Raw genomic sequence first — 11,654 nt, forward strand, 5'->3', positions numbered from 1 at the left:
AGAGCTCTAGAGAATTTAGCCATATCAATTCTCATAGGTGCGACCACAACACCGACTCTCATATCGGTAACATTAATTAAGAATAGTCCATTCTATTCCACTTTTTAGAAAAGATATTAATATTATTAAGAATAAAATATTCATCCCTTTAATCTTCAATGGAAATACAAATTACTTCATAGGAATTAGAAATGTGTATTCTTCTCCTGAATTTTCCTCAGCCAGTTTGCCTCTTGAACCTAAACCATGGGATCTCCAATGTTGCTAGGTAAGGTTTCCACCAAGTGATGACTCATTGTGTTGGCTTTAAACCCATTCCCCTCGAAGTGAATACGACTTGCTCTTTCGGTAGGCCTTTAGTCAAAGGATCAGCCAAGTTTTCCTTTGATCTAATATAATCCAATGCTATCACCCCATTGGAAAGCAATTGTCGTATTGTAGCATGTCTCCGACGTATGTGCCTTGACTTGCCATTGTAAATTTTATTTTTCCCTCTATTTAAGGCAGCCATACTATCACAATGGATACATAGTGCAGTTACGGGCTTTGGCCAGAAGGGAATATCTTCAATAAAATTTCTAAGCCATTCAGCTTCTTCCGCAGCTTTATCTAATGCGATAAACTCGGACTCCATTGTTGAGCGTGCAATACACGTTTGTTTAGATGATTTCCAAGACACAGCACCACCACCAAGTGTAAACACATAACCACTTGTTGATTTACTATCCGTACTTCCAGAGATCCAATTAGCATCACTATATCCTTCTACTACAGAAGGAAATTTCGTGAAATATAGACCATAATTAATTGTATGCTTTAAGTATCTCAATACTCTAACCAAAGCATGCCAGTGGTCTCTATTTGGATTACTTGGATATCGACTTAATCGACTCAAAGAATAAGCGAAATCTGGTCTTGTACAATTTGTAATGTACATGAGGCTTCCAACGATTTGTGTGTATTGTAACTGAGGCACACTTTCACCTTCATTCTTTGACAGCTTGCATGTTGGATCAAACGGAGTAACTACTGGTCTATCATCAAAATGACCAAACTTCTTTAGAACTTTCTCCACATAATGAGATTGAGTAAGCGAGTAACCATTTGGTTCTCGTTTAATTCTAATCCCAAGAATTATGTCAGCCAATCCCATGTCTTTCATTTCAAAACTTTCACTCAACATCTTCTTTGTGGCATTGATAATGTCTTTACTTGTTCCCAATATCAACATATCATCCACATATAGACATACAATGATCGTATCAATTTTGGTTTTCTTAATATACACACACTTGTCACACTCATTTATTGTAAAACCAAACGACCTCATTGTGTTGTCAAACTTCTCATGCCACTGTTTTGGTGCTTGCTTAAGTCCATACAAAGACTTCTTAAGCTTACAAACTTTCTTCTCTTGCCCCTTTACTACAAAGCCTTTGGGTTGTTCCATATATATTTCTTCATCTAGTTCACCATTTAGAAATGCTGTTTTAACATCCATTTGATGAATTTCTAGATCATATATGGCTGAAATTGCTATTAACAATCTGATTGAAGTGATTCTAGTCACCGGAGAATATGTATCAAAGAAATCAAGACCTTCCTTTTGACGAAATCCTTTCGCCACTAGTCTTGCTTTATATTTCTCAATCGTACCATCCGGTCTCAACTTCTTAGTAAAGATCCATTTATGTCCAATTAGTTTATTACCAGGTGGTAAATCAACCAATTCCCATGTATGATTACTCAAAATGGATTCAACTTCACTTTGAATTGCCTCTTTCCAATAAAGTGCTTCTGATGATTCAATAGCAGCTTTATACGTTTGAGGTTCATATTCACTCAAATATGTCATAAAATCTGTACCAAAATCTTTAGCAATTCTTCCTCTTTTACTTCTTCTTGGTTCATTTTCTTCTTCTTGAACCTTTGAGGCACTTTCATCATTCTCACGTACCCGTTTAGTACTTGTTTTTATAGAGTCTTTGTATGGAAATACATCCTCAAAGAACTCTGCCTCATTTGATTCAATGATTGTATTTACCTTTACATCAGCATTATCAGATTTAAAAACTAAAAATCTATAAGCTGCACTGTTTTCTGCAGGACCGATGTAGACACAATCCACCGTCTTTGACCCAATAACAGTTCTTTTTGGTAAAGGTACTTGAACCTTTGCAAGACAACCCCACACTTTCATATTTTTATATGAAGGAGTCTTATTCTTCCATAATTCATATGGGGTTTTATCACTCTTTTTATGAGGAATTTTATTCAATATTGAATTTGCTGTCAGAATAGCTTCACCCCATAAATTACGTGGTGCACCTGAATTGTTTAACATGGAATTCATCATCTCTTTTAGTGTTCTATTTTTCCTTTCAGCCACTCCGTTTTGCATTGGAGTATAAGGAGCTGTAGTTTGATGAATGATTCCATGTGTAGAACAAAAATCTGAGAATTCATTTGACTTGTATTCTCCACCACGATCAGACCTAAGAATCTTTATTCTCTTATCTAATTGATTTTCAACCTCAGCTTTATATTTCTTAAAAATATTCAAAGCCTCATCTTTAGTATCAATCAAATAGATATGACAAAAATTACTATAATCATCAATGAAAGAAATATAATACTTCTTTCTTCCACGACTTGGTGTAGATAGAAAATCACACAAGTCACTATGTATCAAACCAAGTAACACGTTTGATTTTTCCACAGATTTGTAAGAGTGTCTTGAATACTTAGATTCCACACAAACTTCACATTTGCTTCTATTTATTTTATTAAGATTGTGTTTTGGTAACAATCCTAAATTCATCATTCTACGTAAAGAACGATAATTAACATGACCCATTCTTGCATGCCATAAGTCACTTGAATCAAGCAAGTAAATAGCAGCAGAGCTACTGCCTGCATTTTTATTAATGATTGGTATAACATTCAGTTTGAAAAGACCATCACAGAGATAGCCCTTTCCGACATACATCCCACCTTTAGTGAGTACAACCTTATCAGATTCAAATACAATCTTAAAACCTTTGTTGCTAAGAAGTGAACCAGAAATCAGATTCTTTCGAATCTCAGGAACATGGAGCACATTGGTGAGTGCAAGTTCCTTCCCAGATGTGAGTTTCAAGACCACTCTGCCTTTTCCTTCAATCGTTGCTGTGCTTGCGTTTCCCATATACAGCTTTTCTCCACCCGAACCGTGTTCGTACGTTGTGAACATACTCACGTCGGAGCACACATGCTTTGTTGCACCAGTGTCAACCCACCAATCATTAGAGTTTGTCATCATGTTTGCTTCGGAAACGACCGCAACGAACTGATCTTCGATGAGGTTTGCATTATTAGCATCTCCACATGATGTCCCTTCTTTCTTATGGCGACAGTCCTTAGCTCTATGGCCAGGTTTTCCACACACCCAACAAGCACCTTGTGGCTTCTTCTTGAAGTTAGAACCCTTTGGTGGAATGAACGTTCTCTTAACATTTTTGTTCTTCTTAAAGCCCTTGCACTTGGAACTGTTTCCCTCAACTACATTGGCCTTTGCTTCCATCGACGAGAACTCAGATTTCTCGTTCTTGCGGTTTTCTTCTTCGACTCGAAGTTTCAGAATTAACTGCTCAAGACTCATATCTTCATGAATATGTTTCAGGTGGGTCTTGAAATCTTTCCAAGTTGGTGGCAATTTTTCAATAATGGATGCAACCAGGAAGGTTTCATTCAGTCCCATACCCTCATCCTTCAATTCATGAGCAGTTACTTGAATTTCTTCAACTTGTTTCACCACTGGGATGGTGTCACTCATCTTAAAATTCAGAAACTTTCCAACAATGAATTTCTTGGCACTTGCAACTTCAGACTTGTACTTCTTCTCCAATGATTCCCACAACTGTTTTGGGCTTTGGAAAATGTGATAAACATCATAGAGAGAATCATCCAAGGCATTAAGAATATAATTCTTGCACAAAAACTCGTTTTGTGTCCATGCCTCTGATGCCTTGATAATTTCATCTGAAATATCACCTTCAACCAGTAGTTCCGGTGCTTCTGAAGTCACGTATTGTGCCAGATTCAATGTTGTTAGATAAAACAACATCTTTTGCTGCCATCTCTTGAAATCCACTCCTCGGAACACAAAAGGTTTCTCAGTGTGATTCTTCACAACTGCAGCAGATTGATCCATCTATCAATTCCAAAACAACAAAGAAGAAAATTCTGTCTTAGATTGTTATTCTCAGAATATAGATGCAGATCACAACACCCGTATTTAACTACAACTCACTTGATTATTCTTTCTCTCTCTCTCTCGTAACTGAAACGTATCGTTGATAGAGGCTTGCAAATTGCAATCTCCTAAGACAGAATTTCGTCCCTACTATGGTGTAAGTAGTTAAGTGGACGTCTATCTTGAGGATTCAACTATCGACCTCTGTATTGACACCTTACAAAGACCCTAGCAAACCTACTCTGAGATTTCCAGAAATTGATTTTAGAGAAGAAGAGGATTGAATCAAGTTCAATCTCTGTTTCTCTTGTTTGTGGTTCTCTCGTCCGTATTGTTTCTCTCTCTTGTCCTCTGTTCTCGACAACTTCTCGTCTTTATATATTAAACCAAGAGATGCTTAAACCAAGAGTTACTTAAACCAATGGATGCATCTCTTCTATCAAGCGGTGCTTACGTAAACTTTATAATATATGTTAACTATATTATAAACACCAACACCATATTCTGTCAACCTTGAGGACATCTCCATTTACTGTGACTACAAGTTTTGTATTGACAGTTCTGTAGGGTTTAAGACGACGTTGTTTTAATAAGATTCGCATAATGACACAACCTTGAAAGGTTTGTTGCGGAACCTCTCTAGAGAGATCAAAGATTCTGAGTTCACATTTGTAGCCAGAGCTAGAGAAGTAAAGCTTGTGATCCTTGTAAACCAAGTGAAGACAATTTGAAAGTTCCGGGATCTGAGTCCACGAGGTATCTCCTTTCTTGGCGTAAACCACACACCACGTTCCAAATCCCCATATAACTACGTAATCTTTGGAAACACAGGGGTTCGTATAGGAATACCTCTACTGTTGATCTCCCTAACGTTGTGATCGGGTGAAACGTGAAAACCATCATCTACGGTTCGCTCGATCTTTGTCATTCCAAGTTGTGACTCCACAGGAGGTAGACTGATCCTCTCGTAAGTGAACAGATTCAAAATATAGAGATTGAATCGTGGATCTCGCATAAGGAGCCAGCTTCCATAGGTTGCCATACAAACACTCTTTGCAAAAATTTCACCAAGATCTTTCGTTTTGTAAAGTTTGTGTTTCTCCTCGGGATTGAACAACGTGCATGAGTTGTTGTCGTTGTTGTCTTTGGGGAAGAGAACCAGCCAAGGGAACTGTTTGGGCACGTATTGTCTCGAAGCGGAGTGCCAAGACGAACACACGGATTTAGCTCGTTGGAAATTAGCAACGGTGAGGCGTTCGAACACTGAAGTCAAGAGGTCTAGAGGAAGCTCCGACCAGGAATTTGGTGTATCTCGTCTGAGACGCTTAGGAGAACTAGGGTTCTGCCCTTTCTCCATATTGTATGGCAAATTGAAAGAGAGAGAGACGATTGAATGTTTTGTCTTGCCGTAGAAGGGCAGAAGTGGCGTCTGATTACAACCTAAACCTAGGATTTCATTGCCATACATCTATATCTATATATACATTTTTTTAAGTACATTTTAGTTTCTACCCTTTTATTTGTACTTATTTAAATTGTTATTCTGCAATATTGGTCTCTAAAAAATTACACCAAAAACAATAGATCCCCTTCTTTAATAAAACAGAAGTACACGACTTCAAATTGGTAGACTATATAATATAATATATATTATAACTAAAATTAATTATTTGATAGGTTATATGGATTAATTATTTAATAGTTTATATAGATTTAGGATAAGAATTTTTTTAAAAAGGATATTCTGAAGAATAAAATAAAATCTCCTAAGAATATTTAACTAACTATATATAGGCAAAAAAATCTCATAAATGAATAGAAATTAATCATTCTTCCGTTACAAGTGATTTCCGATTATACTAAAAAATAAAATCTTACATAACTTTATCAGAAAATTTTGACTGAGTAACGGGTCAAAATTTAAATATTTCTTTTGCTAAATTGTATAGTTTTATATAATATAATAAACTTTTTAAATAATTTGATTTGGAATCTTCAAAAATAGTTTAATTTGATATTTTTAAGAATATCATAAATATATGATAGATCAAAAAGTTAAAAATTATAAACACTCTAATTTGATTTGTTATAGCACGGGTCAATATATATGTCACTATAATATGAAAAATTTCAAAAAATATGATTTTTTGCTAGAGCACGAGTTTAAATTTCAAATATGATTTTTCGGATTAAATTTAAGTTTGGAATAATATTTTTTTGGTAGGCTTTCTCGGTCACGATGATTTTGATCAACATATGTTACATATTTGGTCCTAAAATTAATATGCGCTATACTATAGGTTAAGTCATAGAATTAACAATAATTTTAGACACTAAACAAATCAAATAAAATTAACAAATAAAAATTATTTTTTTATCACACAATTTAATCCGCGTTATACCGCGGGTCAAAATCTAGATATACTAGAATATGTCTTACAAAATAGATGTTATTTTCATAAGTCATATTTAGTATATGATTTCTTGGCATAGTGTACCATCCAATAAAAACTATTAAATCAAATAAAATAATCACATATACAATGTTTTCAATAAAAATTACCAAATAAACAAAAGTAAGAAAATTCAACCCGTGCTCTAGCACGGATCATATTCTAGTTAAATAATGTGTAATCAAAACATGTGTTCGTTTCACGGAATTTTAGCAAGTCGCAAAAATTAATTACCTAAAATGAAGAGCATTAAATTTAAAATAATCAGTTATTAAAGATAATATCTTTTACATTATACGTAAATTAAAAACCAAGTCTACATATAAGGTAAGATAATTTCTAAGATTTTCTCAATAACAGAAAACATTCCAATAAAACAGTGAAGATGTTTATTTTAAAATTAATATTCTTCCTATTAATAAGGTAAGATAGATTTTGTTTTCCAATTGTAATTAGACGATTTGAAAATATGAATATTTTCTCAATGAATGTACAAGCACAATCGCATATACCCAGTATAATTTCCATTTCAAAATTATTTGCAAAATCTTTTAAACTTGCTCTACAATGTTTTTTGGAATTCTTAAATGAAAAACCCTACAATCTTTACCTAAACACTATAAATTCTCTTCATTCACATCACCTAAACTCACCAAACTCAACCACATTTTTTTTGAAACAAAAGCAAAGAAACTTAACCTGCTCTAATGGCCGATTCATTTGGAGCACATCCTAGCGAGATGAAACAAATTTGAAGTCGGAGAAGAGGTGAACGCAAGTTCACCAACGCCGTCAAGTCTCTTGACTCCATCAGCCACGATCATCGGAGATCGATCTCCGAGCAAGAAGCGGAGAGAATCTAACCGCCATGAACTAAACAGAGCAACACACCTAACGCAAGCTAGACCGTCTGAGAGAGCCATCACTCAGACGTAATCTCCGTCTTCAAGCAATCAGGGGAAAGAGAGACGCGGCCAATAAGATGAAGTTGTCGTTGTCAAGAGGAAATCCTCAGTAAATCGCCGCCAATTTGGTATTAGATGTAGCCTCCAACCCGAAGAAAACTTAAGGCAGAAGCAAACGTGAACACATACATAATTATTTAATTTATTCCAAATCTGTATTTCTAAACTTAACATCAAAGGATAAAATTGTATAATAATCGATGATTACTTTACATGCATGCAGCCACATCATCCCACTTAAACAACTCATTCCTCAAAGGTTTACCATGCATGCCACTCAATCAATTTGAACCATTTAAATACTTCTCATCGCAATTAAGCATGCAAGCTCATTTTAATCATCCACAAATCTCAAGTCCAAAATACACATACCACCAATCCTCCATCAATATTATGCACAAAATGCAAAATATTTTATTCACTTACTCATGCATGAAACCTTTTTGGTTCAATCATGCACGCAACCCTTAAACCGCATTTTAAGAGTTTTAATTACTTAACAAAAATTCACCCAACTTCTCCTTTAACCCGTTATCGAGTGAGTCCAATTTATTCGCACGCAAACCACCCCTTTTTCGCATGCATGCAACAAACCTTGAACCGCAACAACGAGCATGCTACTCTTACATGCTTACCACAGACTCACCTTCTCATCGATGCTCACTGGACTTCACCGCACCACTCGATCAGACACTCCACTTCTTCTTCGCGTCGATCAGCCTTCCGCTTCTTCGACCGCTACTACCGCAACCAATTTCTCTTCTCAGTCTTTTTCTTTCGACACTATCACCGTATTTTCTCGGTGATTTCTTCGACAAGGTCTCCGTCTCTTTCTCGACAATGTCTCTCTCAATGACCTCTTACTCCTCGACGCAAAACCTTCCCTTATTTGATCTCCTCTCGACGTAAATGTCGACAATCTCTCTCCCTTGATCTTTCTCTCGGTCTCTCTCAATTTTTAAGGTGAGAAAAGAGAGCTTAAAGACTTAGGAGATTTTTGCGAAAATGAGAGAAATGAGAGAATGAGAGAATGAAGTCTCACATCCTCTATTTATAGGCTTGAACTCTCCCTCTTCCTCCTTAGTGCGTTTTGACAAGTGGCTAGCTCATGCCTTGCATGTTGAGTGTGATTAACACCCCCAATCGTTAATTGCCATTAATCCCACTAATTCCACTCTATTAGTGCATGTAAGCCTTTTTATTAGTGCATGCGATTGCATGTAATCCGATTGGCCAGAATTTTGAGAAAAATAACTATTTTATTTTTTTCTCGGCCAAATTCGTCCCTCGGTCGACATTCCTCGACGAGAACCCTTCTCTCGACATTTTTCGGTCTCACCCGGTCATTCCTCTCGGTCATGGGCCGGACGCCCTCGGATGCTATCGACCTCACTCGACGGCACGTCTCGGACACCTTGACAGTATGTCTCGGATGTTCGACAATACGCCTCGGACAACTTTCCTCGGCCTCTCGACAGATTTTTCTCGACAACTTTTCTCGACACTCTCGACAGATTTTCTCCGCAACTTTTCTCGACACTCTCGACAGATTTTCTCGACAACTTTTCTCGACACTCTCGACAGATTTTCTCGATAACTTTTCTCGACACTCTCGACAGATTTTCTCGACCACCCCTTGAACGTCTCGGTATTTTTCCCGGTTCCTACCCGACTTTCCGCGGATACCGTTTCCGCATAAACCATTAATTTTAAGTTGGTTTTAAGGCCTCAATCTTACCTTCGGTCACTCCAACCTTGGTTCGGCCATTATTCGACTCATGAATATTTTCTCGGACTTCTTTTGGTCGTCCTTCTTCATTTTACATCTTCTTTCTTTTTGAGTCATTCCCGAGTCATTGCCTTGAATTCTTATTTTGGGATTTTTACCCTTGATGAGGGTCACTACAACGCCGGTGTTAGCACTGCCTGAGCAGAACGAGCCTTATGTTGTGTATACAGATACATCTAGAGTTGGGTTGGGTTGTGTGCTTATGTAGCAGGGGAAGGTTAGAGCCTATGCTTCGCGACAGTTGCGGAAGCATGAAGCTAATTATCCTACTCATGATTTGGAGATGGCAGCAGTGATTTTTGCTCTGAAGATTTGGAGGTCTTATCTGTAGAAGGTACAGATATTTACAGATCACAAGAGTCTGAAGTACATTTTTACTCAGCCTGAGCTGATTTTGAGGCAGAGACGTTGGATGGAGTTAGTAGCGGATTATGATCTGGACATAGCTTACCATCCTGGTAAAGCTAACCTAGTTGCAGATGCCTTGAGTCGGAAGCGGGCGGCTTCGGCTCAGGAGCAGGATATGGAGGCGTTGGTAGGTGAGATTAGTGCATTGAGTTTGTGTGCTATCTCACAGGAACCTTTGGGTTTGGAGGCAGCTGATCGAGCGGACTTGTTGAGCAGAGTGCGGTTAGCTCAGGAGAGTGATGAGTGGCTGGTGAATGCCTCTAAGGCTGCGGGTTCAGAGTATCAGGTTTCTGCTAATGGTACTATCCTTGTGCATGGTCGGGTTTGTGTGCCCAAGGGTGAGGAGTTGAGGCAGGAAATACTGAGAGAGGCTCATTCGAGGAAGTTCTCTATTCATCCAGGGGCGACCAAGATGTACCGTGACCTCAAGCGGTATTATCACTGGGTCGGGATGAAGAAGGACGTAGCTGACTGGGTGGCGAAGTGTGATACTTGCCAGCTGGTGAAGGCGGAGCATCAGGTTCCTGGTGGTTTATTACAGAGTTTACCCATTCCAGAGTGGAAGTGGGATTTGATCACGATGGACTTCGTGGTAGGTTTACCTGTGTCGAGGACGTTTGATGCTATTTGGGTCATTGTGGACCGTTTGACTAAGTCTGCACATTTTCTGGCCATCAAGAAAACTGATGGAGCAGCGGTTTTGGCCAAGAAGTATGTGAGGGAGATAGTCAGATTGCATGGTGTGCCTGCTAGTATTGTGTCTGATAGAGATTCCAAGTTCACTTCGGTGTTCTGGAGGGTGTTTCAGGTAGAGATGGGAACGAAGGTGCATAGGAGTACACCCTACCATCCTTAGACGGACGGTCAGTCAGAGAGGACGATCCAAATTTTGGAGGATTTACTGAGGATGTGCGTGTTGGACTGGGGTGGTCATTGGGCAGATCATTTGAGCTTGGTGGAGTTTGCTTACAACAACAGCTACCAGGCTAGTATTGGGATGGCTCCTTATGAGGCTTTGTATGGGAGGCCATGTCGTACACCGTTATGTTGGATTCAGGTGGGGGAGAGGAGCATATATGGTGCGGATTTTGTTCAGGAGACCTCTGAGAAGATTCGGGTTCTGAGGCTGAACATGAGGGAGGCTGAGCATCGGAAGAAGAGCTATGCTGATAAGAGGTGAAAGGATATTGAGTTTCAGGTTGGTGATAGAGTGTATCTAAAGATGGCCATGTTGCAGGGTCTGAACAGGTCATTGACAGAGACTAAGTTGAGTCCGAGGTACATGGGTCCGTTCAGAGTGGTTGAGCGGGTGGGACCAGTGGCATACCGGCTGGAGTTGCCTGAGGTTATGCATGCGTTCCACAAGATATTTCATGTGTCGATGCTAAGGAAGTGTCTTCACGAGGGTGACCGGTTGTTGCCTAAGAATCCTGAGGATCTTCAGCCTAATATGACTTTGGAGGCGAGACAGTTGAGGGTACTCGGGAGGAGAGTCAAGGAACTTCGGAAGAAGAAGATTCCTTTGATGAGAGTCCTGTGGGACTGTGATCGAGTAGAGGAGTAGACTTGGGAGCCCGAGGCGAGGATGAAGGCAAGGTTTAAAAAGTGGTTTGAGAAGCAGGCCGCGACTTGAGCTTGTCTAGTCGGGTCCGAGTTGTAGTCCGTGGCTAGAGCGGTATTTGGTCCGGTCGGAGGACGTGCGGGCCGTGTTGACGGTGGCACGGAGGTCCTTGACGGATGGACGGTGTTGCGGGATTCGAGGACGAATCTTTATTGGTGGGGGAGAATTGTAACATCCGCGAACC

At 38.9% G+C, this 11,654-nt stretch overlaps 1 pseudogene; it reads right to left on the reverse strand.

The window, feature by feature from the left end:
• Positions 1–5,591, reverse strand: part of LOC104733391 — a 6,020-nt pseudogene extending 429 nt beyond the window's left edge.

Source organism: Camelina sativa, chromosome 12 (genome assembly GCF_000633955.1).
Source record: "Camelina sativa cultivar DH55 chromosome 12, Cs, whole genome shotgun sequence".
Taxonomy (NCBI): domain Eukaryota; kingdom Viridiplantae; phylum Streptophyta; class Magnoliopsida; order Brassicales; family Brassicaceae; genus Camelina; species Camelina sativa.